Source organism: Calonectris borealis, chromosome 2 (genome assembly GCF_964195595.1).
Source record: "Calonectris borealis chromosome 2, bCalBor7.hap1.2, whole genome shotgun sequence".
Taxonomy (NCBI): Eukaryota; Metazoa; Chordata; class Aves; order Procellariiformes; family Procellariidae; genus Calonectris; species Calonectris borealis.
The window spans coordinates 158,173,977-158,201,814 of record NC_134313.1 but is presented as its reverse complement, the minus strand read 5'-3'; the positions used below and the strand labels follow the sequence as shown (position 1 = coordinate 158,201,814).

The 27,838-nt window shown below is 37.5% G+C and overlaps 1 long non-coding RNA gene across 1 annotated transcript in view; it reads right to left on the bottom strand.

The window, feature by feature from the left end:
* Positions 1 to 1,148: 1,148 nt before the first annotated feature.
* LOC142079607 (uncharacterized) overlaps positions 1,149 to 27,838 on the bottom strand; it is an 81,992-nt gene continuing 55,302 nt past the window's right edge. Inside the window, exon 3 of the long non-coding RNA XR_012672729.1 lies at positions 1,149 to 1,161. This is a non-coding gene — a long non-coding RNA (uncharacterized LOC142079607). The remainder of the gene's footprint in view (positions 1,162 to 27,838) is intronic.

The window sequence follows — 27,838 nt, the reverse complement described above, 5'->3', positions numbered from 1 at the left end:
GTGAAGTTTTGGATATAAGATGGGAAATGCAATAAAAGCTCTCATTTTGGTTAAAGGTTTGATAGAGCTGACATTGTGCAAATGTGCAGGGATTTCTACAGCAGTCAGAGTAGAACTGTAACCATTTCTAGATTTTCATCCAGACGCTAAATCAAAATACTGAACGAGAGGTGGCTTCAGACACATGGATTAAAAGCTGGATGCAGCCACAATGTTGGGAGGAAAAAGTAGTGTTGTGCCACTCTGAAGCCTCTTTGATGTCATTTGTCCTGGAGAGCATCGGCTATAAGAGGCGCTACTGCCACCTTAGCACACCAATTTAAATTCAATCTGTCTTCAAGGGTATTGGAACTAAAGCTTCTGTTTTGCTATCTGCTTTGTTCTAACAGTATAATTATTCATATTTCTTATTTTCATTGTCATTTTGAGGTACCATTTAAGCTGTACCACTCAGAACTGTTCAGGGGCCTGCAGAGATCACCAAGAAGACAGTCCTCTCTCTAGGAAGATACAAATTTCTTGCAACGTCAATATTGAAAGGAGATGCCAGTTTGAGAAGACAAATATCTAACTGAGGAAAGTGTGAAGGAGGAGAGACAGACAACTTCAAGAAACAAAAACGAGTAACAAACCCCCTAGAGAGGACTTGGAAGGAAAAAAAAACACAAAGAAATAGAGACGGCCTGAGAAGAAGAGGCTTTCTTGCTAATACTGAACCAATGTAACATATTTTTACTACTTTACCTGACACCTTTCCTCTGTGGGAGTGTTAAGGTAGCAATAACAATGTTTTAAAATCATTCCATTTGATCATAACAAACAGGTTGTTTGAAAGAGGAAGGCAATTAAACAAAGACCTGCTTGTTTATATTAATACAACTCTTCTCCTTGTCAAATAATCTTAGTTAAGTCAGCTAAATGATTTCACAGCTGTGTATTGGCTCTTTGGAAAAAAACAGAGAAAGTCTACTTCCTAAAATTAATGCATCTAACAATCAATATCTTTGGCTGAAGCCAGGCAAATTGCCAGCAGCAGGTACTGCATAAATTTCTCTGACTTCTCCCAGGACGGTCTCTGATTTGTAACATGCCCGGTTTTCAGCTGGTGATCTCCGTAGGCCGCTAATCATGCTGTATCATGGGCACGCAGACATCCTCAGGCTGGCTGCAAGACACGTTCACATGACTTACAGAAACAGCACAGACCCAGTGTGGTTATAAAGGCACTGAGAACACGGGCAGTCAGAAGCAGTTTTCTGCTACTCTGTAGAGCTGCACTAAGAGGAGGGGAGGAAAAGCTGAGCGGTGGGTAAGAAATGCAAGAGAAAATGAAGTGGCTGCAAGCTGACACTGAAGAGTACTACATTTGCTTTTCCTACACCGTTGCATGCACACTGTAACAGAGACAAGGCACTCCACCACCTTCCTGGAGAAAAGGTTGTGTTGGGGAGCAGCAGCCCACACCCTTAGCACCCACTTCGGGTCGTGGGTCCTGGCATCCAAACCTACCTGATATCAGGGAAATGCCACAGGCATATCAACTGCAAACTCGTTCTGAGAGTGGCAGAGTGTGGCCTCAAACACGACAGAAGCCCCTAAGTGTTCTCAAGACATTTCTTTAGGAGGAAAGACTAAAAGCACCCTTTGGTGAGGGTTAGTCTAGCAGCAGCACCAGAAGAAAAATGAACTTCCCTGAAAAAACCCACCTCATCCCAACTTTGAATATTAGATTCTGGGGAGAAAGGTTTTCATTTTTGTTCTTGATAAAAGAAAAAAAAAACTAAAAAAAATAAAAGGTAGCAAAAGAGAGTAAGTGATTTGAAAAATATGCAAAAATAGTCAAGTGAATGTGCTTCCAGGCTTGTATACGTACCCTCAGCTAAGAATGATTTTACAGCCAGATTACAAAGACCCTGACAATAGGGCTTAACAAGGACAATGCATGCATAACCCTGTTCATGGCAGTTTGACTGGTATTTCAGCATTACTGTATGCAACTGAGAGCCTTCCAATCAGCCAGAACAGTGGGATCCACCGAGGAATCATGATCAAGTAGCTATTAAGCCAAACGGTATTGTAAGAATTCCTCAATTTATGCAGCTCCTTTCAGAGAACTGAGTCCTGAAGCTTCCAAATATCAAAAGGGTTCAATATCGAACAGAACATGTATTTAAGGAAAATTGGCCCCCAAATTACTATGCTATTGTCATTTGTTCTTTTCCAGTTCACTTAAAGGGTAAAGTGGAGACTATTTTTAAAATTCAATATGAAAAAAATTACAACTGAAGTTTCTTTAGAAAAAAAGTTCATTTAACCAGCTGCATCTCTCTTTTGTGCTCTGCTCAGATGTTAACTTGAATTATAGCTTACATGTTTCTCATGCTTTTTTGTTGTCTGTCATTTACGTTTTGGAAAACTTAGCACAATTTTAGGTTTGAACTGATTTGTACTCCTTTGGCCAAGCCTGAGGCCCTCCAAACTCTTCTGGAAAAGTACCACATTCACAATCACTCTGGCAAAGGTCTGCCTGGATTCCTTTCAAGTAACACAAAAGCTGTGCAGCATGGTATTTAATGCCTTATCCTTTTCTCATTGAAGTCTGCTGCAGAGCTCCAATTGACTTTGCTGGGAGCAAAAAAGAACCCCAAATGCCAAACTGATTTGGCTACTGCTTTAATAAGGGGATTTTGCAGTATGCGGTATAATCCATCTTTGTACAGGGGATGAAGCTCAGCGCGGGGACAACCATGCACTCTGATGGTCTGCTTGTCTCCTGTTCAGCTGGCCCATTCTTGCCGGCCAGTGCATCCAGAAGGAAGTCGACACTCGGTTTCTCTGTCTGCAGCACTGCAAGTGCTTTGGACCACAGCGAGGAAAAGGCTCTTGGATTCGAGAAAGACAACAATGTCTAATGTGAGAGTAAATGAGTATCCCACACACAAGGTTTGCATTTCTCATCTGGGCACTTATGTAAAAGCTTGTCACGATCTGCTGCTCGAACATTAAGGGAAAAGAATTGAGCAGTTTTTACAACCCAAATTACAAATTGTATTGTACAAACTGGAGCTTTATTTGGCAGAGGAGAATTAAAAGCTATTCATGATACAATCTATATTTTGACTTATGAAGTGACTACATATCTACAGGAGTAATAAGGTGAAAGGACCACATTTAGGGAGGGTACAAGTTACATTTCTCACATTTATACAGCTTGCCTGGGAATTCACTTATCCCATGAGGAAATAGGCCCACTGAAGGACAGAAGCAGTTCCCTTCTTGCATGGATCCATTTATATCTGTATGAACATGAGCGTTAGTGAAGGTAGAAAGCCAGAGAGTCAAGCAAGTGGATAGGAGTACCTAGAGCTGGTCCCCCCATCTGCAAGCCTGGCACCTTCAACATAAGGAATCTGCAGGAAGAGATGTCAGTGAGGAGTCAGAGGGAAGGCACCCTCATTCTTGAGACTCCCACTATGGCTGTACAGGCCTGCTGCAATAGAGCTGCAATGTAAAGAAACTCAACAAACAGAAAACAGCAGCAACCTTTTCAATTGCCAGTTGGCTAAAAGGAAGAAGAAAATCAGTTTAATTTTGTACTTCTTGTAATGGAAAGCTAAAATTTTTACATGAAAATAAGCAAGAATATCGAAAAAAAATTTCCCATATGAGCGGATCATTTTTACAGAATATTTCAATTATTTATGGCACAGCATCTTTGAATTTCTCACCTAGAATGCTGTGACAAAGTCACTGTATTCTGACTTCCCATAAAGCCACATGTATTATCATCATTTAATAATAAGAACAACTGTAGTCTTACACAGATTCTCACTCTTGCTAACGAAACATTGAAACAATCTAAGAAAATTGAAGTAACACAATTCCTTTCCAGATAGTTTTAATTATTCATCCAAAGAACCCTTCTCCCCACAAATACCTTATCCCCTTTGCAAAGCAATAGTTATTGTAAACGATACAGCTTTACTGAGTGTTGTCGAGATCCTCAAATGTTGTACAAATGTTACATTAACTCAGCATGATAATTAGTAATTGTATTTGTGAAATATTATTCTTCTAAAATGAATGACATTTGGGGTGCTGTAAGGCACATTTCCGAAACAGACCTTAAAATTAGCCAGATTGCTTCTGCAAGGGAAGATCAGTGGAACATTCCTCTCTTTCCACCCCAGGGAACATTCCAATCACAGTTTGCACTGTGGAGCTGCCAGGGTTTCCGCTTTTGGGGGAAAAAAAAAATCAATTATTAATGAATACAAAAAGACAAAAAGAAGCTTGTTGCACCTTTTCACAAAATAAAAGAATCCAGAGAAGAGTTCTGCTTAAAAAACAATTCCAAGTGGAATCATCACTTCTTTTATTGACCATTACTATATAGATGTGTACAAAGCAGTTTAACATTAAGTCTCCCAAAACTATCACAAAAGAGGTAAGTACCGCTTCCAGTGGTAAGTTAATGTATTGCAGCATTGTGGTCATGAAGGTTATGCCATCAGTTACAGAAATCTTGTCTGCAGAGGGTATTATATCAATTGTCTTGTTTTCTTTATTAGCCTCATGCAAATATGAAATCAGAGACTGCTGATCCAGAGCTACAAAGGCCCATCACTTTCCCAAGTGTGCAATAAAACCTACTTTAATTAATTTTACTATCTGTCTCCTAGAGACAGGATGAAAGGGTTAGAAAAATGTGGGCACCTCCAGTTAAAGAGGCATTTGGATGCATGCAGGGAGCAACACAACCTGGTAACTGCTGCCTCAGTGAGCTTGAATCAGCCATAAACTGTGTTGTGCTCGCTCATATTGCTGCGAGCTGCAGTGGAGAAGAGTGACAGCCACAGGTAGTGCTGACTGTGAAGGAGCAAAAGTAGACTGTGGATTTGGGATCCACTTACTACATTTTAAAGCAATTAGACACCATCTTCAAAATAATCTTCCCTTCAGCGGGATTTGCTTTGTCTCTCCTCCAGTGAAGACAGCGGTGGGTGGTAACATTTTTGGGAGCTGTTTTAGTCTATTAACAAACAGAATGAAAAGGAAATATCACAAATGAGAAAGCTAATTTCCACAGGCTGTGCTGCCCGTCACAAATTCATTGCAAGAGGCACAATGCTATTGATAGTCATGCAGAGACACTCAAAGGGGAGATGGCCAATCAGTGTGATTAAAGTGGATGAAGCAGGTAAGTAGCCATTACATTTATCAGTAATCATTGGTGTAAACAGCAGGAGGAAAGGACAATGCTTAGAACAGGAATATACAGAAAAGAGGACTCATGGAAAGAAATTAAATAATTGACAATTTTTAAATACTTACTAGTAAGGTTTTTTGCTGGTCAAAACTCTTAGTCTCAAATTCATGTGAGTGTGTATACGTATATATATTGATATATATGTATACACAAAGTACCCCTTTTGTTAATGTACGTGGATGTTTCCTAAATTCAGTGGTGGAGGTTCCATCATTTCAAAATGGGGAAATGGTGTCATTTCAAAATGAGAAAACTATTATCAAAAAAATCATTAACTTCATTTTTCAAAGGAAACACAGTAAGTTTTCTTTTATTACTATAGATGTAATGTTTCAGTCTCCTCTTGTAACTTCCTCTAAGTCTTGATCTCCAAGCAGAAGAGCATGATGTGTAACTATGGTGGCAATACTGGTTTGCATAAAAAAAAATAATCAGTTCTTAATGAATACAAAAAGACAAAGCTAAATTATTATCTGGCCTATCTCTTACATGAACTCAAATAAAGATCAACGTCATGAGCAAAGGAGAAGTAGAGACTGGAAGTAACAGCACTGTTTGGTTTAGTCACATAGGTTGAATGTCACATCTCTGTTCACTAATCACTAGTTCAAAAGAAAGTGTAAGCAGATGAAGAAACAAAAAGTGATTGGGCCTACTGATTTTCATACTGAACCATGGTAAAAAAAAGGAGCAGTTAAATTCCCTAAGTCAATAAGAATCAACTTTTCTTGTATGGAAGAGATTTATTTATTGAAAAAATGAAATAAATCATGAAGATAAAATAACAGATCCTCAGATAGTGTTAGATGTTGACTTCAAGACAACTTACAGCTAAGGATCTGGGTGAAAAAGTCCTGTTCTCTCTGCATTTTAATGAATACGATGTTATTCAATATTTCTTTTTGCCTTTGAATGGTCCCTTCCAAAAATATCAGCTACCTGTAAATAAAAGTAAGTTATCACACTGCTGAAACATTAGAGAATATGAAGATTAAAGTAGGATACCCAAACAAGGGTCATAACAAGGTCATTGTATGCTGTGCCATACAGCAATTTCTGCTGCTGTATTGGTCCACCCTTATTCTTGTGACTTGTTCCAGTAATTTCCCTGAAAATACATGTAACGCATGAAATATGACTAAGTATCTATAAGAATTGCAAAGTATGTCATGTAGTGATTAGAAACAATCTTTTCTATCTCCAATTAGCCAGATACAATATTTTAGCATATTCTGAACAGGACTATATTTGGCAACGCGCATAGCCTGTTTGAAATGTCTCAACAAGTCTCCAGTACAGAGCCTGAGAGATGATAAAAATCTCCCACAAAATTATTTATCTGTACTGCACAGATTGAAGAAAGCTTTGTCCTTTTTATTTGGGACAGTTTAATCAGATGTCTTTGAATATTCTGGATAGAATAAAGTAAGATTAATAAACATGCACTGGCTGAAAACTTCTTTGTAATAGCTCAATATTTGTTTCCCTTTCTTTTCTTAATGCCTTTGAATGAAACCATTTGAAGCTCTGTGGTGTCTGAACTTCTCCTGCACTGAAGTGCATATAGAGATGAGAAGAAAAGCCAAGCTGACTATTGTGATCATGCTTTTCTTTTTGGCTTGAGAGATAAGGCTCCACAGAAATACGCCATGTGGTACTGAATTTAAGAAGATGAGCAAAGCAATGGCATGAAGCTTCAGGCTTTCGATAATGCTGCTATATTTATATGAAGATGCAATAATGGTAAGGAAAAAGCCTCTGCCCTGGTAAAAAATAGAGGGACTAATCCTGTACCACTGAGTACAAAGGGAGTTTTGCTATTTACCTCAGCAGAATCAGAATATAGCACAGAGAATTCTATACTATACTAAGTTCAGTACACTCAGATATGAAGGTTAAAAAGACACTGAGTGCCAACGCTTCTAATGCTCACATGTTGAGATTTGGTATGTTTTTACACCACTTTTTCCTTTATCTCTACAGTTTAAAAATCTAAATTAAGCAAAAATAGTCAGGCCTTGGGTTTTTTTCAAATGAAGCAGATTCTGGTTTTGCTTACATTTAGTATGTCATTCCTAAGTATGACTTCACTAAATAAATAGTTTTAGCTATATTTAAAAAAAAATTGCCTAACATAAATATGTACATATATATACACACATATAGCTTCATTTTTATATATATAGTTATATCCATAAACTACTTATTGAAAGTGAAATTGTTTTATACATGTTGCCTGCCTTTTAAGTTTTTTAACCTGTGGTACAATCCCAGGCAGTATTATAGAAATAAATATGTTCTAGCTATAGAAAGATGTTAGTTTTCAGATCTAAATTAATATTTTAACAATTTAATAATTCATAAAATATGTAAGCAGCCAATCAGTCAGCAGCAATTCCTTTTCCACATTGTTTGAATGATTTTGGTCAAATCCAGGGATGGAAAACATACTAGAAAGGGCTAAAGTACAATACAGAACAACTTGAGCTCAAAGCACTTTTCAGTCCTGTGTATCGTCTTAAAAATTCAGCCTAAGAAATCAACAAATAAAAAATTATTAAACAATAGATAATTTAAAATTCTTCTTTATAAGCATTGTATCAACTTTCAGTTACCATTCTGTGACTCATTTTTTGTTTTAATGCAAATTGATGATGCAAAACACACACCGGTTTTAATGTTTCTTCACAAAATTATGATAGAAGTGTATATGAATAATACAGCAATAGAAAGAGGTAGTGTTTTTTTTCCAGTTAGTAAACCAGTCTAGTTTTGTTTAGCTACTCCTTAAGGCTACTAACCCTAGATGTATTTCCTGAAATATAGGAAATTACATCTAAACACAAGAAAAAACTTTTCTACCATAAGAGTAATCGAGTTCTGGAGCTGGATGCTCAGATAGGTTCTGGAGTCTCCAACCATGGAGATACTCAAAACCCATCTGGACAAGGTCCTGAGCAACCCACTCTAGCTGACCTTGCCTGGAGCTGGGGCATTGGACCAGCAATTTCCTGAGGTCCCTGCCCACCTCAGCCATTCTGCGATGTTGTGATGTTGTTTCAAAATCACTCTGGTGTGATTCATAGCACTGAATGAAAACAAACACCTTTGTTGTTTTTTGGATGGGATACATCTACTGTCACTTGAGTGTCAAGATATCAAAGTCAAAGCTAGTCACCAAGGTTCACTTCCTGGAGAGAAACAGGCAATTCATTATATCCAAAGATGATAGCAAAGACTGTTTAGGATAAAGAGGCACTCCAGAGGTGCCTATTTCTCCTACTAATGCTAAAATCAGACATGAAATCAAATGACCTCCAGCCGTTTTCAGTGCGTTTTAGCTACAAGTCAAAAAGAAACTCCATAGTCAACAAGAAGTGAACCAAACACAGCTTCTAAAAATCTAGGCAAAACAAAATTTTGACTATCCAATTAAAAAAAAAAAAGTGAAAACAAATAAAAATGGGTCACAAACACAAAATTTGGGTCTCCATTGTCTGTATATTCTATATTGTTGTTATTACTAGCGTATTAATGTGTACAGGACATGTTTGTGAGGCTGGAAGAAGAAAGATGATTGGAATGATTTTATTTCATCATCTCAACATCAGGATGATATTAACAACCAACACTATATTGCATTTTCATGCATACAGTTGACAACTCATAACTTACCCCCTTGTGAAATTAGTAGTCAAATTACACAGGTTTCTGAGGATGCAAGTTTTATGCAGGAAGACAACTGGTGGGCTCAGAAGAAATAAGTGTATAGAATTTCAGAAAATGGGGGAGGGATGCTTTGTTGAGAAAGAGGTGCAAATTTGGTTTGTGGAAGCAGGCTCTCCTCTATTTCAGCAATCAGGTATACAGGAAGTGGGAAGTATCCAGGGGATATAAGACTAGGCTTACTTCAGAGCCCCTCTCCCGAATTCATGGTGGCTGTATATGCAGAAAAATGGGTTCTAAAATTGTCCCTTATATCACCTGCAGAGGTGTATAAGCTTTAGTTTTGCTTAAAGGAGACATTAGAATGTTGTTGGGGTGGTTGTGCATAAACCACATGTAGTGTATATGAAACTAATGCAAATAAGAACTAATTTTAAAATGTGAATAAAATCAGACTGAATCACTACTTTCTGCTGATAGATTTCTTGTCTGATTGAATTTGTTTTCCATAACTTATCCAAGAAGTTTTGCGTTTTTCATGAACTATGCAAATATAGTTTGATTTCTGTGTGCCAATTCCAAAATCCATAAGCTAAATAACACCTTACCCTATAAATGGTCCCACTACAACGGATTATTAGCAGAGCACAATGTTATAAGAATATCTATGTTACAATCTGAAGGTTTGACATACAGTAATGATCTTTAATCCCAGGGTTTTTTGATGCAGAATCACAAATGGGTGCAGATTTTATGTCAGTCAAGAGTGGGCAGAAGACTGTTTCTGTTAAATTAGCCAGACCACATAAAACCAGAGTTCACACTCATTTTATGTTCATTGTGGTGCCACAAAATTATAATAGTGTGGACAGACTACTACACTTAATCTCATCTATGTTCTTCTGATAAAAAGTAAACATTTTCTCATTAACAACTCTGAATAAACAAATGGAATTCTTACCATGTGGAATACTCATGCAGTTATGTGTGTTAATCTTGGACGCTAAAATTGTATTTATTTTACTACTGAGCACCAGCCTGTTTGCAAGCTGCCAAAACAACTCAGCCAGAGGGGACATTGCTGCCCAAGGAGAAGAGGATGAAGGTTGGAGATGAGAGAAGGTCTGAGCTGTACCTCCAGTGACCATCTCAAATAGGCTTCTTCAAGCTACCATCCTATTTTGGCTTAGCCCTTTCTGTATCAGAATCTATGAATTCATTTGCTGCTGATTGTCAGGGCTGAGGGCACCGACAGGCCTCACTGTCCCTGCCCAGCCCCCTGCCGCCTCCCCCACCCCACCCATGGCCCAGGACCCCATTTCAGACCCCAAGGGCTGTCAATCCCTGCTGCCGGTCTCAAGCTCCCCATAGCCCTGCCCTGCCTGGCCATGGGCCCTGCTGAGCTGAGCCCACCTGCGGGCCAACGACCCAGCCCGGGCTGGCCCGGCCCTGTCAGAAAGGAGATGCCTGATGCCCGAGGCTGGGGCTGCCCTCGCTGCCCGCCGGCTGCCCTGCTCCTGGCTGGGGCTGGGACAGGCCCTGCCTGCCAGGCCCTGTGAAGACATTTCTCCCCACGCGTTGTTCATGAACTGCTCACTTCTCGTTACTTCTTATTTGTGGTCATCAAAGGTGCATGGCATCACTGCTCCTTTGTGCCCGGATGACAAACTGTAAACAGAATGAAGTTTGTCATTAAAAAAAGAGAGAAAACAAATATTAAATATGTCCTTCTTGTATGCCAATAATGCCTTTGCCGTACAAACGGCCACTGTCCAGCCGGAGAACCACCTGACTTCAAGCAGTCACGTGAATAAAAAGCCATTGAGAAAATAATGTGAAAATAAGTACAAAGAAGAGCAGCCCAGGTGACTGAAGCTGAACAGCTCTGCAGCGCACCCGAGCAGCCGCTGGCGGGGGAGCAGGGCGCCGGCGCAGGAGCAGCGCCCACAGGCCAGCGGCCCCGGTACCGCAGAGCACCTGTCCCAAGGGCAGCCGCTCACTGGCAGGTGACTGCTGCTTTTCTGTACAACGTGTTTGCACAAGAGATGTCGAGTATACCGCTTCAGCTTCTCAAGCTCTTTCTCTGCTCACAGAATTGCTTTCGCTATCCACAAAGAAAGTGTATTTTGACTGCCAGGATGTATAAGATGTTCGGTACATAAGGAACATTTTTTACCTCCATCCAGGTTGGCATTTTACACACAGTAGTTTTGGAACAAGACTCCTTTTTAAAAGGGAATATCCCGTGAATATTTACAAGGAAAAGAGAACGTTTGCTAAACTTGTTTTCAAATGTTTTTAATGAGGCTACATAAACCACTCATGTTTTTAGCAAGGCAAATATATCTGATGGTACACAGAATTTGTAAACACTGAAAATGATCAGGAAATTCCAAACTGAAAGAAACATCCATTTCTTTGCAGGTGAAGCCAAAAAAGTAAGTTTTAGGCATGTTTATAGTACCCTCTGATGGAAATAGGAAGCATTACAACTCCTCCACATTTGTTTCATTAACTGTAAAGATAGCAAAGATAGATACATTTTGGTACCTTTTGTAACTTCATACACAGCTGAAATAAAAATTGTTTTAAAAAAGCTTAGAAGCTTTGTACACACACACACACAAAAATCTTAACCAATAGAATAAATTCTTATTTAGGTCAGGTTTCCTCAAGAAAACAAACAAAAAGAATTTGAGTTCTTTCCAGCTAATCAGGGAGAAACCTTCCCAAAGATAAGAGTTTTGTTCTTTCCATTTTATACCATACCTATCTTTATTTCTGTTTCATAAGAATTAGAAATGACATGGTATTTTTAATATTCTGTTTATTAGATTACCTATCAGTATTCATCCTATTTGTTTGTTCAGATGAATCATTAATATCCCTCAGAAACACAGGTCAAAATTGCAGAATGTCAAGGGATTTTTATGAAAATGTAAATGAAAATTAGCAGAGAATTAGCTTTAACAATCAGTACTACTTTTAAGGTTCAAAATATCAGAGCAAACTTGCCATCATTTCTTTTTTCCTTCTCACTGACTCATAAAACACTTCAAAATTAACTTTCAACACTAATTGGCAGATCATTGAGAAAGTATTTTACATACTGACATTAGAAGGGTGAATATTTTTGAACTCTGACTAAAACTCCATTTCAAAATTTAGCAAAGCTTTCTTTAAAAGAAACAGTCAGTGCATTACTTTTACTTGGTTGTGGCAGATAGGCCCTATTCTACAAAGCATTCAAGCTGTTGCCTAAATCTTTTTTCGCTAGGGAAATATCATCAATAGACGATTAAATATCACTAAACCACTGACAGTTACAAGCAAACAGAAACTTTAAACATATTGCTAACTGTTGTTGAATTAGGAACATGTTGTATTTATGACAAACAATAAATATCTGATTTTTTTTAAATCTAGTTCAAGACTGGTTAGAGTGAAGGAAACCATTTGCTTTTGATTTGAGTTCATACTGCTTCCAAAAAGCACTGTTATAGTTATTACACTGGGGAATGTACATCTATTTACCCACAAGACACTGAGAGAAAGCAAAAAACATGTATTTTACTCACATTCACATATTTCAGCTTCATAGTGGGCAATCATTTGAATTGAAATAATGACTTTTATACCATCAGATGTCAGCCTTTAGGGTAAGACTTCAAATAAACTGAAGATAACAGTTCTAGTGTTGTGGCCACAACTACATACTGTTGGCCAGGATGTCCCTCCTACTCTTGCCTGAGAAATAATGAAGAAAATCTATGTCTGGATTTTCTAAAGGTATTCATTGCATGACTGAGATGATCTAATAGCTCACTACTGTTTAGTACAGTAATTGGGCTGTAAGCAGATACACCAAAACAACTATTTTTAAATTGCCATGTGTGGGTTTTCTGCTGGGGTAGTGAGCAGACTCAGCTCCTCCAGGAACCTGACAAGCACTAGGAATGGTGCAAGGGAAGAAGTGGAAGCCTGTGCCTAAGAGTAGGGGAGAGCGCAGTAGCCAGGCACTAGCACAGGAGCGAGCTGTTAGATCAGCCAAAACACATCGTTAAATTCAACCTAACAGAGAATTGCCCATTAGCATATATTCGCCCCCATGTTTATACTGTAAAGATTATACTGCAAGATCTATGAGAGGAAAGCTCAATCAAAATATACATCCTATATACTCATCTAATCCATTTGTAGGTCAGCAGAAAAAGGGAAAGGCACTGAAGATTTACTTTATGTTATTAACCATAGTTCCGTGAAAAATACCATGACAGAAAATAAAGAAGTAAGTGAGTGATCAAGTTCTTTAGGAAGTGGTCAGCAAAACTGCGTTAACAGGAACAGCTATATTAGAATTAATGAAAACTGAGTATGCAGAAATCCTGGGAGCTCCGGAGTTCCTAGAAAAGGTAGAACTGTGACTTTATTCCGTTCAAGCTCAAGTCATTTAATCTTGGTTATGAGTTCATCACCATAGAGTGTACATGTCTGCAAAATTAAATGAAGGAGATACATGGTTTGTGGAAGGGCTTGTAAAGATCTTAGCAGAGCTAACCCACTGAAATCTGTAAGTATAAATATTTGGAAAGGCTCATCATTTTCAGTTATATGATAGGCATGTAAGAAAAGGGGTTACTATATTGAAATGCCATCTACGCTAGAGAGTAGACCTGTTGCTTCTCTTATATATTTCATTTACGAATGTATGTAGAAGCCACAATTATCAGTGAAGCGCCATTACTCTAGGTCCTGTACAAACATATCATGGACTTGAAGAATATGAAGCATTAATAAATGAGATATTATAAACTTGGGACAAAGGAAGCATTTTCCCCATTTTACAGACAGGGGAATAAAGTAGACAGTTTGAATGATTTGTTCAAGGTTGCAAAAGATGTCTGTGGCAAAGCTAAGAATTTTATCATAAATTCATGAGAAGCATTAAAATGAATCTTAATATGTGTGTGTATATATATATAAAAAACATGTATAACAAACATGTTATACAGGTAATTCCTTTTATAATAGTAAACTCCTTTCATGTTGCAGTTCTACCCTGAGGAAGAAAAAAGGAAGTATTCCTAATGAGCTTGATAGGATCTAGATCAGTCTACTGTAAAGTCGACCAGTAAAAACATGCTCTCTTAATTTCAGAGATTGCTAGAGAACAGTTTAATTGCCATGTATTTAAATTGCAATCTAAATAATGGATAAGGGCACAAACTATAGCATACAGTTACATGTGTGTTACCAAAAACATACATGCAAACCAAAAGAAGTCTTGGAAAATAAAATAAGGCACTGTCACAGTCAGTGAAAAGGGATGAGGGAGGAAATGATTACTTATGACTAATAGAAGAAAACACATTGAAATAATAGGTACAAAACTGGATCATAAAAAGTTCTCAGGATGTTGGTGTTGTTCAAAACACATAGTAAAAAATAAGAATCAGGCTTTCACAGGTTTATAACCTACCACGAACTTGTATAAATAATACACTGAGAACTGGAACCCAAGGAAACCTGGAAGATTATGTATGTGTTCTTACAGTGAAGACAAGACTACCCAGCAAATAAAAATACCAGATGTCACATTCTGACTAAAATACAAAGGGAGTGTCCTAGCCTCTCACTTGAAATACAGTTTATGAGCAAACTGAAGGAAATAACGTAAAACAAAGGAAAGATTGAAGGTTTGGAGCAGAATCAAATCATCAAAGCGTGAAAAAAAAAAAAGACTTTATACTTTATTCATGTTACATTCTTCAGCCATTAATCTGTTTTTCTAAGAATAATAATTGTGAGGTGATTACTTGTAGCGCTATGTTTGGATTTTTAAGAAATCCAATGAGTGTTTGAGAAGAAGATGGCAGAAGTCAGGTCCCCAAATCACAGAAGAATATTAATGAAATGAGCTCTGCAGCAACATTCACCCTTATGGACATCTAAATGCAATTAGTATCATATTTGGATTGCAAAGTTCTGGAGGTACCTGGGTATAGGATTCCATGGATGCTGACACCACCCATGATTAAATCCAGCTGCTGGAGGTAATGGTACACACCCTTTTTTGGATAAGATTTATGAAATATTTCTTCATGGTCTGTGAAAAACTAATGGAAGAAAACCTACTGTTCGTAGACTTCAATTTCTTATACAGGTTCAAGATCTTCACTAGAAAGTAGTTAGCAGGTTAAATTTTCTGAAGGCAAGTTTTAAAGCTAGTATAGGAAAAAAATATCATTTTACATCTGGTTTTACTGGCTATGTGCAGAACGGAAGTATCTCCAGTACATCCCTGCCCTTTGGTTTAAAGGATGTATTCTTCTCTCCCCCTGCTCTATAAAAGGCCCTGAATGCCAAGTCTGAACTGCATCTTTCCTTTAGGAAGAGACCAGCATACGGCAAGGAAAACAAAATTTGTAGACTCCGTCTATAGCAGTAAACTGAATAAGACCAGAACACAATCTAATGCATGAATAGGTCATCATCAGTAGTTTTAAACTGCTAGCATGCCTCCTGGCTTGGTTTTGGCCTGCACTAACTGGTGCTCAGCAAGGCAATGCATGGACACAAGTCAGGAGAGAGAGATCACAGACAGGTGGTAACTCTACTGCATGGTGATTCATGGAGATTCACCAATAGACAGATTATTCTGACTCATGAAATATTTTTGGCCACAGTTTTTCAGGGTTTTTTTTTTGTTTTGTTTTTGCTTTTAATCTGGTATGATCTGTATAAATAGTGATATTAACAGTAGTGAGAAACCTATGCTGCTGGTGGAGAAAACTAAATTGAGTCTATTTCTGAGCTTGTTTCAAGAGTGCAAATTTAGACTGGCCTAAGCATTTTGGGAAGAAAATAGACAGGCACCAAAAGCGCAGAGTTCCATGTAGCTACTTGCATTATTTGCCTTCAAGATTTTACTTTCCATTTACAGCAAAATCTCCTGACTCCTACGCCAGTCAGATCTTCGACTTTCTCTTTTCTTTCCAACACTAGAAATAGGATCAAGTGTCTTACTGACCTCCTGAAATATATGCGAAATGTATCTCTGGCAAACTGTTTATGTCACCTACAATACGATACTCAGCTTCAAGCTAGGCTGCTAGAAGGGAAACTGAATGAAGTCTCCCATACCACAGCAAATGTAGCAGAATCCATTGGATCATAGGAGAACCTGCACAGATTAACAAAAGAACAACAAAGAGCTCAGAAAGTGGAGTAGCACGTATTCCAGTAAGAATCAGCTAAGAATACTTCTCTGTTTCACATATTTAACACTTTTGATGTTCTTTAAAATGTTGGGAGAGCACATTAGATTAGCCTCTGGGGTATATTTGTCTTTTGTGACCGGCACATAGGAAGCAACTAATCCAAGTCATATTGTTTTTCCTCTGTAAGAGCACTGATAAACTCTCCATTAGGATTGCAAACCCCTCTAGGCTCTGTCAGTCTCATTGTTATTTAATCCCAAATGAAGTATGTCTTATCAATTCATTCCATGCCATGACCCTGGTCAAGGTTAGATGAGGGTCTAGCTATAAAAGAGCAGGAGGTAGCAAAAAACATTATTTTTCCTTGACAGACTAAGAAAGCAGTGAACTGCACAGAGGAAAAAATTCTTCACTGCAAATACATATCCCCAAATACGTTCCATTTACTCACTAAGAGAATATTTTCATTCTTCAGTAACATTTTAAAATGCTGGAATATCATAGTAGACTTTTTCTTTCCTGTACATTTACAGATGAGATTAAAGCAAGGATTTTATTTTTTTTTAGTAAATTCTGTTTATGGGAAATCTATTTAAATTAATCTTTTTTCAAATGTCTTTTAGAGTCAAAGAAGAAAGTCAGTCACATGGCAAAATTATCCTGCATGCTATTATCAGTGGAGATGAGCCAGCCCTCCTACTGTTTGTTGATGCATCAGTCTAGTGAAGAGGGAAAAAAAGAGAAGAAAAAAATCCCTACTCTGGGGAACTGATCAGATCACAATAGTTTGTAAAAACCAAGAACTAGATAAAAATTACTTCTTGGGAAGTGTGTAACAGTGCTGCAGTCCCACTGTATGCTTTCTCCTATGGCAATGAAAGTCTAAGCAAAGCTTCTCTATTTGTATGTTGTGCTTCCTGATTCATCAGCTGTTGGGTACAAAAAACCACCCACTATACTTGCGGTAAACTGGTACACCACCCCTGAAGTATAGTAAGGTCAGTAAACTGCTAAACTGTTGCAGCTTTTAAGAATACTGTCACTTTCTGCTACAGTGGAAAGCTACAACACTTTTTATTTCATAGACTTCTGGGCTAAATTGCCACTTGAAAGCTGTGGGATTATGATCAAAGGTGTCACGTCAGCAGGATTTCACTAGGGGTACCTACTTTGTGTTAAACTACCATGTGCAACCTTGCTGACTTGTGCAACCAAACAGAAAACACAATAAAAGTTGTTTCGTTCAAGTGATGTCCAGCATTACTAGAATCAAGGTCGCTAGTTCTAAAGTTGCTTCTTAATTTAGGATTAGGTTATGCTGTCATTATTAACAATGAAGTAGGCTTGACAGGTGGACTTTAGTACTCTTCATACTTAGTATAAGCTTCAATTTGTTGGTTGGATGTTGGCCAACAATTTAATGTATTCCATGCTCCTAAGTGACAAAGCTCTGTCAATAAGAAAAATGAAGAGAACTAAAAGAGAGAGGTCATGCTAGGAAAAATATCTAAAATGAATATTGTGTCAAAGTACTTACTCAGTTTGAACAACTACATAATTTAGAATTGTTGTGGTTTAACCCGGCAGGCAGCCAAACACCACACAGCCGCTCGCTCACTTCCCTCCCCCCCCCGCAGTGGGATGGGGGAGAGAATTGGAAAAAAAAAGCAAAATTTGTGGATTGAGATAAAGACAGTTTAATAGAACAGAAAAGGAAGGGAAAATGATAATAATAATAATAATAACAACAATAATGATAGAATATACAAAACGAGTGATGCACAATGCAATTGCTCACCACCACCGAGGAATGCTGAAAACAGCGATCGCTATTTCCTGGACCACGCCTCCCATTCATATACTGAGCATGATGTCACATGGTATGGAATACCCCATTGGCCAGCTGGGTCAGCTGTCCCAGTTATGCTCCCTCCCAGCCCCTTGTGCGCCTGGCAGAGCATGGGAAGCTGAAAAGTCCTTGCCTAGTGAAAACACTACTTAGCAATGACTAAAAACATCAGTGTGTTATCGACATTCTTCTCATACTAAATCCAAAACACAGCACTCGGAAGAAATTTAACTCTATCCCAGCAGAAACCAGGACAAGAATCTTTATCCTAGCTGTCCTGGCAATGTCTTACTATCACGAAAAAGTGGAAAATGATATCAGAATCAGATCCCTGTAAATCAACCAGTCTTGTGAGTAAAGCAAAGCTTTCTACAATCTGATATTTGAATACCAAGTAGTTCATAAAATGAATTGTTGTGAAAAAAAAAAGTTTTGAAGGAAAAAAAGCATCTAAAAGCACCAGGGGGTCATGGTAACTGATTCCTTAGATCCTTGAGCTTCCGAGAAATCAACTATTAGCGTCAAATACCCTCTACTTGTATTGGGACTCTGGCTGACAGAGGACCATGACATTCCTGTTAGGGAGACTGGATCAAATTGTAATTCCTTGTCCTCTGTTGTCCTTCCTTCTTCAATCCTTAATTATCAAGCCAACCAGATTTTGCCTCCAGACTCACTCTTTGATCACCTACTTTACAAAGAGGGCATGGAAGATCTATCTAATCATGTTCAGTGGTAGATCCCTATTTGTGCACTCCTAATACTAGGTCCTTCGTGAATCAATATTGTGAAAGCCCAGCTGTCCAATGGAGTTTTGGGCACCTGAATGGTATTTACCAAGGAAATATCTATGTCATGGAATGAAGCAGTGGAGAGATGTGGGCTGTTATGACCACATGGCACAAATGAGCACCAGGTAGGTTCAACCAGTCTAAGTCAGGAAAACCCACAAGTGGCATTCACACAATGGTCTGTTAGCAGATTTTACTTACTTCAACTAGTCATGAAGTTGAAAAGGGAATGTCAGGGAGGACACACTGGAGAAGGAGGTTCCTCTTTGAGACTCTGTTGTCAAGAAATCTTCATGTACCATCTAGCTGCTTCCTAGGAAAGCTTATTTACGGAAAATAACTATCTATAACAACACACCACTGTACAGGGCAACAGAGTTCAGAAGTCCTATAAACCCTGTATTTATTGACACATCATAATACAGCATAAAAACTGAAAGAAGAATTGGCACTATAGCAGTTAAATGCATATAAATACTTTATCTGTATATTGATTTATTGCAGGAGATTCTTCCATGCAAGAATCAGAAATGGTCAGTTTAAGGGAGGCCTAGGACTGGCAGAGCCAGAGGGCTTGCAGGGTGGGAAGGAACTGAAACAGCGCTGTCAAGACCCAGTAACGGGTCTTGCCTTCCTTCTGCTTATCTGTCAGCAGCTTTATCAGCCCCTCATTTACTCAAACACTTAAAAAAAAATTAAAACATTCAAATAAAAATATAAAATTAAAAAAAAAAAATTAAATGACTCAGTAATGAAAAGTGAGTGTTCAGTCAAAAAAGTGGTTTTGATGTTGTGCAGTATCGTATAATGATGAAACTACCAAAGCTGTTCTTTTAAAAAAAAAAAATAATGTAAATTGTTCTATCTCAGCTCTTCAAACAGACAAAGCACTGAGAAAGCAGTATAGTAATGTCTGTGCTATAGAGATGACAGCAATAATAGCAAACCTGTTACTATCAATTTTTTGTTTTAATTATTTGGTACAATTCTTATTAAACCAGGAAAAGAAGAAAATTTCTTTCCCCTCTCTTTTGTTTATAAAACATTTAGTACTTTTTCACACCATTTAGCTCATAACATTCCCTTTCAAAATTATCCAGTATGGGTAGTAACATGAAAATATTTTACAAACACAATTAAATGAACTCAATTGCTCTGAAAAGAATTGTTTTGAAGAAAAAATAAAAAAGCTAAAAGCATCAGAGGGTCATAGTAATATTCTGTCTTGCTGCTACTTATATCATCAAAATTCAGAATTTTTTTTCCGAAAGCAATTATGCCCATGGTAGGCACACACAGAGTAATAAGTATTGTTATAAACAATACTTGCTTAGCCATAGGCGGACACATTTTTTAAGCTAGCTAGCTGATTTATTCACAAAAGTTTTGTATATGCATATATAATTGTTATGATATCAAAATCTAAATTCTTTCATGCAAATGGATATCTACTTCAGTGAAATAAAAAAGTGCGACTATAAACAATGTTTGATTCTAATATAATACACAAACCAGCTGTCTCTAAGGACAAACATGTTGATTTACTAGAAACAGAAAACCAACACTGCTTCTTTGTCTTTTAAACATACAGCATTACACAAGGGATGAATTAACTCTGTGTGCATATCTCTGTGTGTATATGTATATAACTAATATTTAATAACGTGGAAGATGAGCTCTAGTGACTCTTGTTGCAACAGTTTAAGAAATTACCACCCATGTCTGTTCCAAAGCTATCCTGGAGGACACTATCCTAATTGCAGAGTCGTCAGAAGAAAATATGTGCCTGAGCTGCAGGAGCTCTAGCACAAAGTCAGACGCCTTTGTTCCATCCCACCTTTATCAATGGTCTACGCTACGATGCCAGAGTGGAAAGGTCCACATACATACTCCTTTCCGCCAGCTCTCTTATGGAGACGTAACCTGTGGCAGAGGCGTGAGTATAGACAGCTGAGTTGAAAGACAGAAACAAAATTCTTTAACGGTCTTTTACCATAGGCCTTAGAGGAAGTTTCAAATATGTCTCTCCCTTAAAGGTTAAGTCCAGCTATATACATAAGAAGACATATAATAGTATTTTGAGAGAAAATACTATTTAAGAAAAAATATCCCTCTCATTCCTTTCATAGATTGGATCCAGAGAATGTGTCTACACTGTACTCTGTGCTTTCTGCATAGCTGATTAGTTATTTATGCACAGCTCAGGTTGGCAGTTTTGTGTGCATATGGCAGAAATAGTTGAAATTGCCATTGGTTAAACACACACAATTATATCTAAATATAAGCCTAGAAAGTTAGTGGCTGAATATTGACATCAATCCAACATTGGTCTGGATTTAGTTTCAAAATTTGTTCAAGTAAAGGGTATGATCCAATTTAAGACCAACATCAGAAATCCATAAAATTAAATATAAAGGCTGTAAGATGGTTAAATTTGAAGTACAGGAAAAGCAAATGAAATATAGATCAGTAAAGAAGAATAAGAAAAGTAGGGAAGTGAGAGCAATGCACAACCAATGTCTGAGATTTTGGGTTATTCATTAGCAAAAATGTTTGGATTTTGTTTGTTTGCTTGGGGTTTCTAACCTCCAGCAATCTGCAGGACATCCAGTTTGCAACTGGATGTTACATGCTGTTTTCAAATGCTCATATAGTGTATTTCAGTGTTCAGACAGTCTGTTCAGAGTAAAGGACAGATAGATTTTTGATGTGGTATCCACAAATCAAAATGAACCCTCCTTTCCAAATACCTCCCTTCATCTTTCATTCACTCATTACACTCAGGAATACCACTAGCACAAGGGAAATATATTTATGACCTACTTTATTTTAGAGAAGGATGTATGGGTAACACATAATGTTAACTCTTTGACAAAACAAAGCTAATATTCTCTCTCTTTTCATTTCACATTATTAAAACCTTAATAAGTTGGTAGAACAATTTCTCTCATCCCAGCTGGAGGCAAATGTAAAAAAAAAATTATTTTCCCATGTAAGTTTAGTTTTTTGTCTTTCTTGGGTTTTTTTTTTTACAAATAGCATCAATATACGCCTAAGAAAAATACCTGCTATTTTGTATTTTTAGAATTTCAGCACATTTCTGGAAGCAATAGACTAATTTGGAAGAAATATTTTAACACTGGCAACAAAAAAATCTGAAAATTTAAATATTCCAATCTTAAGATGCAGAATGCAGAAATGTCACATGAATCTCAGCCCTTTTATAGGGCTTGCTGCACCTCAGCTGGGTGCAGCTGTTAGGAAATGCATTTCTATGGAGCTATTTTATACTAACAAGGCTCTGCCATGAGTTTGGAGTATTACTGAAGTTGCCTCAAGCAAGCACTAATTATAATTTCCTTCATTTTTCATTAATTTTCCTTAATTTCTTTCATTTTTCCTTCTTCTGGTTTTTTTTTTTTTTGCTTTGTGCTTTACCTGCTGTCATATTGTAGTACTTTCTTCAGCTGTTTCCATTAATAATTATCTTATGTGAAATCAATAGTAAATACTCTGTTTTAAAAGCTTATAGTGAGGAGAATCAGCAAAACCGATTGTTAATCACAAGTGTATTTTGATGAATCAGCATCTTCTAACCAAAATTAATCTAACTAAATACATGCAACCACTATTTTACCCAGTTCTAAAGTAGAACAAAAATGGGAGTTGCAAGCTACAGCTGCTACATGGTATTTCTTCCATGCCATTGTGATAAGTTTTGGTGTTTGTTAAGGTGGAAAGGCCTACCAGCAACAAGGGAAAAATGGGAAAGAGATATTGCAGCTAGTGAGAACACAAGGAATTTGCAAACCACCGCTATGTTCATTACTTATGTATTTTAAAATGTCCACCTAAACCTCCAAGTCATTTAAATGGGTCAAGGCAAAACAAGGAAGAGCTCTGTACAGAAAAAGAGTAAAACATCTAAATAATCTAAAATTATAAAATATACATCAGAGAATTAACTATAGGAAGAACTAATTTAGGTTCATTGAAATAAATTTTATTAATCTTATATTGTCACTTAGCAGCAAGTGTGGGCTGCTCCAAAGGCAAGGTGAGCCAGAAGGCAAAGCTGATGGCAAATCAGGCAGGAATAGTGTCCCACAAGACCCAAACAAGAAGAGCAGCAGGTCTGATGATAATCAGCATCATCAACCAGTCCAGTGATCTCCAGACAAGCCCTTAGGGATGAGGCAGCCCTGCAGTCAAGACAAGGCAAGTCAGCAAGGCAAGGTCAGGATCAGCAAGGTGCAAGGCCAGGCGCAGGCATACCTACAGCATAGCCCAGGCAAGGACCAAGCCTGAGCTTAAATGCAGCTCCTGAGCCAAGGGCAGGTGTTGCGTGGGTGAAGATCCCAAATGAGACTTCTTACAGATCTTTCTCACACAACTCATTTCACAAAAGTCTGATCCAGGTTTACACAGTGGCATCATATCTAAGAAGGCCTTGAAGACTACCAGCTAAACTGCTAGGAGTGGGGAAGAGGTTGTAGGGTCTGCTAGTGCACTCAAGGACATGGCTTAATTCATGAAACTCCTGCTGCTGGGTATCATACTCCAAGTTCAACAAGTGTCACTATCTAAGACCTAAGGTGCTATTTGCAGGCAACTGCAAGTGAATCCCCGGAGGCTCCCATACCACCAGCTCATACTCTTTGAAGTGCTTTACTGACTTCATCAGCATTAGACCTGCAAGGGTTAGAAGCAAGGGTTGGTGAAAGCGTCCTATTCAGTTATGCCAAAACTCTGAAGACGTTACTCTGCTACACATACCCTTAGTGAATTACAGCATTTCTAAATTTAAATTTAAATTTCTAAATGTATATCCTAAATTCTTCCTGAAAGAATGTTAAGTAAAGTTTATCTCTTGGTAATGCTATGTATCTAGAGATAAACCCTTGCAAAGTGATGGTGCAACACTGTGAATCAACAGAGAGAGAGAAGAAAGGGCAAATCACAGGTAGAGATGGGAAAGTAATAATTAATGTTATATCTTCATCTGAAAAATGATTCTCTAATCTCAGTTTCCACCCGTAGATTTGTTTTGATTAAGAAATAAATTACAGGTACATAAAAACTCGAGTTAGTGATAGGTATAATTGGACATGCCTATTGCTCGGTGAGTAGAAGAGCAAAATCAACATCTGCAGTCCTAGCTGGAAACAACCGGAGCATAGCCAGGCTTCCAGTGTTCAATCAGGAGCAACAAAGGAAGGCTGGCACATGGCCCTCAAAACTGTTACCATCGACATATGTTTCTATTATAATGAATGTCAAGCTCATTTAGAAAAAAAATTACATCTATCAAAATCGAATGGCCAGCCGAATGTTTTCTTGTAAATGGCCTTTGGGATAGATTTTGGACATTTAAATGTTACCAGTGAAATATCTACATATGTTAAATAGCTTGAGTGGTCTCTCCTAAGTCTGTCTATGTCAGCAGTTACCCTATTTCCTCCCCTACTGAAGACCAGAATTGGAAAATGAAATATATAAGCCTGGGAACAGCACTGAGCTTATGAAGCTATACTACTTTCAGCTCACAACAGGAGTCATAATACTGATTTCTTATATGGCTTTGCACATAGTTGAGGAGGCCAAACCACAGATTCTGCAGCAGGCAAATGTTGGGGTTTATTTGAGGATCATTCTCTAAATACTAGTGAAGCTCTCCAAAATTATTCCTTTTATCTTTCTGCTCGTGTTCTTTGTGCTCCTTATCCAAATAAATAAAACACTTAAGTGCTTGTTACCAGATTAGTTTCATAGACTTCAATAGTCATATCTAATGCTTAAGTTGAGCATGTGCCTAAGTGTTTTTCTGAATTGAATCATAAGACACTCTCCAGGGCAGATAAGCTGATTTTCTGTAAGCTCAAACCCCCATGTCACTGGGGGTCAAAATTCAGTCAACACCAAGTCTATAGTGTGAGTTAAGTACAAACTGTTACAAAATATATAGCTTCTGAGTACATCATCTGATTTTTGTTTCAAGAATGCAAAGAGAGAAAATATTTTGATCAGGCTTACTTGTACTATATAAGTACTCATTTTTTTATTATTGTTTTCCCTCTTTTTTTTTAAAACCTTATATTTCTTATGCCTATACAGTCTCTGTCAAGAAGCTAGAGGTAATATTCTAATAAAATACTGCAGGATGGAGCATTATGAGAAAGATGTTCATATCTAAAAGACTTTGAGTCTGGTCCACCATTTCCACATGGAATGTAGACCAGACGCAACCTGCCAAGTCACAGATTTCTAACAATCATCTGCCTGCCCTCTAAGACATCTCTTCCTATTTCTATTTTTGCACACAAAGTTTTGTTGTGAGTCTAGTGATGGCAAAATAAAAAATGGCAATATGACACTTAAAGTTAAACCATCTAGATATTGCTCTGCAAAAGCGCTTCAGAGAATTTTCAGCTCATTGACTTTTAGTGTCTGTATTAATTAAAATCAAACATTATCCAATTAAACAGTTTCCAAAAGCAATGAACAGAAGTAATGAAAAAAAGTCAAATTTCCTGTATAGCTACATTATCTGAAAACAACAAAATAAAACAAAGGTATACATGAGATATTTCTACACATTTACAACTGCTGAGAAACCAGACCATCATTTTTTTGTGAATTGTTAAATTTGTGTACCATATTTGCTCAGGGAACCACTGCTGTTTTCCTTGGCCTTGTTATCCCAGTCTTAGGTAATTAATCAAATAGCTATATTGGTAGACAAATAAACAGAAAATTTGTAGAAACCCAACATTGAGATTTTTGAGTGAGCAATTACTGATTTTTAGTACTTCTTCCCATGAGATATGCTAAATTTCCTCAAATCAACAGAAAATATATAGATTTTGCCTAGTAAATATCACTTTTTACTCCTGTTGTTCAAAAGTCTAGAACTTGAAAGAATGAGTCACGACTATGAAATTTTAGAAATTAAAGAGGACTCTTTTTTGCTATATATTTGGTTAGGAACTGAAAATGCTTTTATGCAAAGCTCAGCTATGCCAGAGTCTTTCCATATTACTCACATAGTAATAGGTGATTATACTTACCTAGTATGGCACAGTGTTATTAAAGGCATTGAAAATCCATGAAGAGTTTTAATTCCTCCTATCAATAGTGAGGACTATAAGACAAAATGTAAAAGTATAAAGATCACCTATTTTAGGTAAGAGCTGAGTCAACAATTTTCCTTAAGATGGACGAGATGATTTGACCTTTCTGTACCAGTCGACTTAGCTTATAGCATATGCACTGCTTTTATGAATAAAGAATTTCAGAGTGGCTACATATAAAGACATCTTTGGTATGCCACGATTTGAGAGGCTTTACTAGTGGTGTACAAACTGGAATCAAATCACAAGAATGTGAAATGGAATCCAAATCTTCATCAGACAGAGGTTTTAATCTGGTGCAACATATTTGATCCATACAAACACAGAATTTGCCTCTGGAAAAAAACCAAAACCCCACAACTTTCTCTCATGAAAAATTCATCTGTATGAGAGTTTTGTAATGCCCTCCATATTTACAACAGCTGAACACAGTTTTCAGTAGTGTTAGAAACAGTAAAACCAGCAAAGTCCCTATTGGACTTCAGGAAGTCTCCAGAACATCTTTCATGGGGTTGTAACTCTGCTTGGGGAACACAGCTTTTGTGCTACAGCACATGTGTGAATAGAAAAATGGGATTTCTAACTACAGAATATCAATTTTTGTTTAAGCTTTGTCTGATCTCCTGCTTTCAGTGGGTTTTGGCTCCAGTTCTCTTTGATCCTGTAGAAAAAGTAGTTAATTAAAAGAACTCTGAGCACAAATAGTTTCAAAGTATTCTATCAGAAGTCAATGACTACAGCTTATGGCTGATCCTTAATCATCTGCATTTCTTGCTTAATGAAATAGGACACAGCATGAATTCCAAAATAGCCAAAGATTAATTTTTTACAGTTCTGGAAATTAATGTTTTCAATTATTGACCAAAGACATAACAATTTACATATTTCTGATTTTTTATTTTGATATACATGTCTCAAAGGATTTTTCATCTAGATAAGTTATTCACAAATGAAAAATGAGTGCTACTCAGTCATACTCAGTTCTTTGAAAGAGAGTTTAGTCATGCACATTAGGATCTATGTATTTCTTGTCATTCACAAGCATTAAAGACAAATCCACTTCTACTTAGAATTCAAGGCTGGAAAACCCCTGCCCATCCAGTCATTTCACAGTTTCCAATCAGTAACCATTATGTGGAGTTATGCTTTTCCTCCATATCTCGCCCTTGATATACACACATACACCTGTCACTCACCACTCCAGTCAGAGATCTGGAGTGATACTTGTGGTCTTTCAAAGGTGCCCATATAAAAAGTCTAATTTTCAATATCTACAATAAATTACATGAAGATGTAGGCTATGGTTAGGAGTCACTTCTCCTGAAAACCGATGTTTAGAAGAGCCATCTCATCTAAGATGCTTGTTCATTTTAGAAATTACAAAAATGCCTGCTTTTTGGATTGAGCTCCTACAAGAAGCCCATATGCACTTTGGAAAGTTTCCAAGTGATTGACCCAGTGGGACAAGAAGGGAAAGAGGAATTTTAGGATAAAGAACAAAAAATTGTCATCTGTCTTCAGTAAGACACCTAACCCCTGAATGGTAAAAAACACTGGTCTCATACCATTTCTGCTCAAAAGGTCAACTACATGCAGGATGCTAACTGTGTAATCAGCACACCCTGGCATTTAAAAGAAGTAGCAGAAAAAGGCTTCATTGTTATACTCTTCATAATGAAATCATGGAAAGGCATTAGTCCAAAAATGATTACAACTAAGCTTTGCTGAACCACTATAGGTACAGGGTTCAGCATGTGGGGAGATTAAAGCCTTGTGCAATCACTGCCTAGAGACCGCATGTCATTTCACATCAATTGGCATGATGAATCTTTTACATAATGTGAATCACAGTCTAATTGTGAGTTTGATTGCATCTACTGTTGTTCTGATCACACAACCTCAGCACATAGAGG